A 5,117-nucleotide genomic window follows, 5' to 3' on the forward strand; every position below is an offset into this window, starting at 1 on the left:
AGATTTAAATTTAATGTCTAAGATAGAATCTAGATTTCCTTTTATCTCTTCAAACAATTATTGTATTTCTTTTTCTTCATTCATTCATTCATTCATTCATTTACTAACAATTTACCTAGAGAGTTTCTGACGCAGCTGACCTACTGACCACAATGTGAGAAACATTGTATTAAGCCAGCAGGGCCTGCTCCTGCCAATTCAGCCCTGCTTAGGAGGTGAAAGTCAATCGGCTCTCACTTCTCCATCTGCTACCTTTCCCCTGGGTAGAGGGACACCACAAGGCTGAGCAACTGTGATTTCTTCCCTGGCTTTTAAGCTAAGAAGTCATTCCCCATCTAAATCCAACTAAAATTCATCTACTATTTTCCTAGTTTATCTTAAAAGTATTACTTCTGCCCTTTGGTTTGTTTCTATAAATTCTTTTTGGCTGGATTTTATTGGGTATATAATGGGAAGCTAGGACTATTACATCATTGATTTGTGATATTTCCCTTATTAACTTTTTAAAAAATTTTGGGTAGCTCTCAGGACTCATTACTTTGTTTTATTGATCTGTTTGCTAGGTTTTTCACAAGCACAACACTACTTTTAAGTTTTATAGCTATTCAGTTTATTTTTATATTAGAAGAAACACATTATTCTCCTTAAAAACTTGCTGGCTCTTTCACAAACGATGGGTGTTTTTTTGTGTGTTTTTTTTCCTTCATGATGAACTTGAGGAATAAATCTCTATTTATTTTTCTTTTCCTTTATTTATTATTTCAGACTTTAGTTATTCTTGTTACCTTTCAACAATCATTCTTTCCTTCTGCTGTACCTAGAATTAATAATCTTTAAGATTGTCTTCAATAGTCATATTTCCTCAAAAATGACTTTTTTCCATGCCTTTCAATCCCTCTAAATTTTTCTATGTCCTAGACTTTTAAATAAGAGCAATGAAAATAAACCTCAATCCTCAGAGTTTTAAAAATATCAATTTTTGAAAACTGTATTTCTATTTCTCTCTTCCCTTTCCTCTAAAAACAAAAGTGATCTGTTTTGTCCTCAGTACAATAGATAATAAAATTATCTTCATTGCACCATTTAAATCATACCTTGCTCTGCTTAAATCTTATTGACATTGCTTAAAAATTCAAACAGAGCTTAGTGTGCTGTAACCACAATCACCAGACTTTTCTCATTACTTCCAATGCATACATCACCCATAAGCTAAGCAAATGGCAAGAAGACAAACTGAAAGGTGTCTAGATTGAGCTGGGCCAGAAACGATGTCTATGCATACACTTAAATAATACACAGAAAGGTACTGGGTGCCCTTTGGGGTGTTTTATTATTATTATTATTATTATTATTATTATTATTATTATTATTTCTTTAGCTGTGCTTTCTGTTTCTAGTATGCAAAGCCTAAACCACTACCACCACCAGCATCACCCTGGATAGCCATACCTATTTGGTTCAGGTTTACCAATGAAACCAAACTGAGCCATTGGGATAGTCTCTCTTGCAAGAATTTGGAACTGGAATTCAGCGATGCCATAAATCCCAACTGATGGTTTAATCACAAGGCATGTAAATTCCAAAGCTGTTACGTTTTCACTGTTAGCCAAGAACACTGAGAGCAGAGGGAAAAAAGTAAAAAATAATAATGAAGCAGACAGGCTAAGAGTAGCGATGAGAGGGAGGGAGGGAGGAAGAATTAGAGAAAGTGTAAATTAGTTGGCTTGTTCCTGATATGCTTCCACTCGTGGACCTCTTACACCTGCCTGCACTTCCTGAAAGCCATGTATTAGATTACACTTTTCACTTACCCTTATTTTGTTCACCTAAGTAAACTTGAACGATGCAAATACAAACTCACTAGTTAGAATGATTTCCTAAAGTAATTCAAACTCCCAAATTCAACTGTGTTTATTTAGCAAACTCTACCAATAAACACCAAAAAAAAAAAAAAAAAGGCTCATCCTTTTTTTTTTTTTTTTAAAGAAAATAGCTTTTGGCATAAAATATAATGAGAATCACTGAAATCAAAATATGAAGGAATTCCCAACAAATCAATTATTTAAAGAGTCATCAACACCAAATAAAATTTGCCTATACTTGTAATCATACCATACAATGTTATATCTTTATGTTTGAAGTTTTAGTTTAGTTTTTAGTTTGTTTGTTTGTTTCCCAAATAATCCATAAACATGTCTAAAAATTGAAGTAGTAGAAAATGGCAAAATTGAAAACCAGTAGTCTCCTGTCCCACCTCTTCTCACTCTTCATTCCATTATAAGAATCAGTAATTTTTTAAAGTATATTTTTATTGATTTCAGAGAGGAAAGGAGAGGGAGAGAGAGATAGAAACATCAATGATGAGAATCATTGATAGGCTGCCTCCTGCATGCTCCCTACTAGGGATTGAGCCCGCAACCTGGGCATGTGCCCTTGACCGGAATGGAATCTGGGACCTTCAGTCTACAGCTCTATCCACTGAGCCAAACCAGCCAGGGCAAGAATCAGTAAATTTTAATCTTTTATCTTCTGACAGTGATTACCTCCACATCTTTAAATGAATGATCTTGCCACTTTCTTGATTCATCATCTTTTGACATCAATAATTAACTTCAGCTAATATATGAACGATTGGGCTCACCTTTATCTCTACCTCCAGTATTCTCTCTTTCCAAAGACCTAACTAAAATTATGTGACTATTTTTAGGCCTTCATTACTGCGTACCTCCCCTCACTGGAAGAGTTTGAGATGCTTTTTGAGAGCATCATGCACTTGCCTGTCTGTTTTCAGCTTATACTCCCTTTGCTAAATATTATAGATCCTTCCAACCACAATTGCTGGATCCCTTACTTGCTGGCTTACAGACAGTGTCTAGTAGTGAGAAATACTGACAGGTTATTGTAAGCAGTTGGAGAGGGTAAACTCTCTTCCTGATTTCAGTTTCAGGCTGTGCCTGGCAAGAGCAGTGACCCCTCTCCAAGATTTTACCTTTATCCTATCATTTCTGACATTGCACAGCAAATGTGAATAGGAGTGGGACATTCATTATTTATTCCTCCAAGTATTCAGTGGAACCCTTTTATTTAAAGTATGTGATTCTAATTAGCTCTGGGAAATTTTCTTCCATTCTGTCCCTCCTGGATTGGTCCTCAACCTTTCCTCTGATATTTTCTTCTCTGTATTCTAAGTTATGCCTTGAATTTACTAGTATTCTTCCAAACTTCTAAATATTTTTAATATCAACAACCTTATATTTAATTTCCAACAGCAATTTATTATTTTCTGTTTCATTATCATAGCATATTGTTCCTATTCTATGGATGAAATGTCACCTCTAATTTCTCTGATAATAATAGTTTATTTTATGATCTCCTCCATTTTTACAATTACCTGTTCTCTTCTGTTAACAATTCCTGTGTTAAACTCAATCCTTCCTTTTCATGCCACAGGTTTTCCTCCATTGTCTATTTATACTTGGGTTTTTATTAATATTTTAAAATCAAGAAAAGATGGATGATCACTTAATGAATAATGCATGAGACTCCTTATCCACCAAACTCTGGAGTGATAATAATGTATACCTATACTTGTGGCTCTCCAAATGCCGTAATAGGAATATATTTACTTGTTTTTAGCCTTGTTGTTCAATTCCTTTAGAGAGAAACCTTCTGATTATATGCCTGGAGAGGGTGGGGTAGGGTAAACATTGGTATGTCTGAACTCTGAATAAGTGGGGGAGAGATAGGTGAGTGGAGGTGGACTATTTGTTATACAATCATTAATTAGTCCTCTTGTTTACATCCCCACTTCTCACCCTCATATTCTCTGGTACCCACCATCTCTGAATATAGAGTCTCTCTAAGATCCTTCTGGGCAGCCTGTTTTCACATATCCTGGCTGTGACTTTGTCCATCCCCTATCCAACATAGAGAAATTTAAATCACTCATCTACTTTTGGCCCCACTCTTAGTCTTTTTTATATTCTTCTAATATCACTGCAATGGGCACCTCAGAGTGAAGAGAGACCAATGAAAGGGTTCTGTTTTCCATGCTCAAATGGAAGAAACCCTTTTATGTTCAATTGAAAGCATCCTGATCCCAGGAAGCTGCTCTTTCTCCAGCCTCCACACTGCCCCCCACAGGACTGGAGGGGATGCTCACTGGTCAGTGTACCTCTAGTGAGATCATCCATTTAGGCTGCTGTAACCGGTGCCCACAAGTAGGGTGGCTTAACAACATAGGAGTTTATTTTACTTAAAACATCAAGTAAGTGATGCAGAGCTAGTATGGCACCTCAACAATGTCAGAAATCCAGGCTGTCCTCAAGTTGCAACTTTTAGATTGTGGTCCAAGATGCATGCTCTGGATTATGGTATCTCATCCATATTTTAGCCAAAAAGAAGGGAGAAAGTGGGCATGAAGTGGAGGATGGGGGGTCATGGTCCTTGAACTTGAAGAGCAAGACTAAAAAGTTGCACTTATCAGCATTACTCACATCTCATTATGCAGGATTTTGTCATGTGGCCACCCCAAACTGCAAGAGAAGCTGGGAAGTGTGATTCACTGGGTGTCATGTACCTAATTTGTCCAACTAAAAATTCTATTACTATGAAGGAAAGGTAAATAGACATTGGCCACACCACCATTCCTCCATCTTCCATACACTGTTACCACTAAGACTGCCTCTCCATCAGTCTTGTCATTGCCCATAGCACCCTTCAAGGAAGGGAATCTATAAAACAAAGCTTGGCAGGGATCTTGTGTGTACCTTTAGCAGCTAGAGATAGATGGTGACTGTGAGGGTATCACTTTTCCAGAAGATTCTGTTCTTCTCCATAACTTTCATCTCTGATACCCAAAATGATGTCCAAATTCTTTTATTTGTTTAAGATGAATGACACTAAGAGTTAAGGCAAAATTTTTAAATGTACCTCTTAAGATAATGTGTTTGTTTAGTTGTGTACTTAAAAAGTAATTGAAGAATTAAAAGCCAAAAGAGAATCAGCAGATACTGACATGTCTATCAAGTTTTCACTAATACACATTGGAGGGTGGTTGGAAGAGGCCTCTCCATCACTGAGTGCTACCTCTTTATCTTCTTCCACCCACCATCTCT

The sequence above is a fragment of the Cnephaeus nilssonii genome, assembly GCF_951640355.1.
Source record: "Cnephaeus nilssonii genome assembly, chromosome: 11".
Classification (NCBI taxonomy): domain Eukaryota; kingdom Metazoa; phylum Chordata; class Mammalia; order Chiroptera; family Vespertilionidae; genus Cnephaeus; species Cnephaeus nilssonii.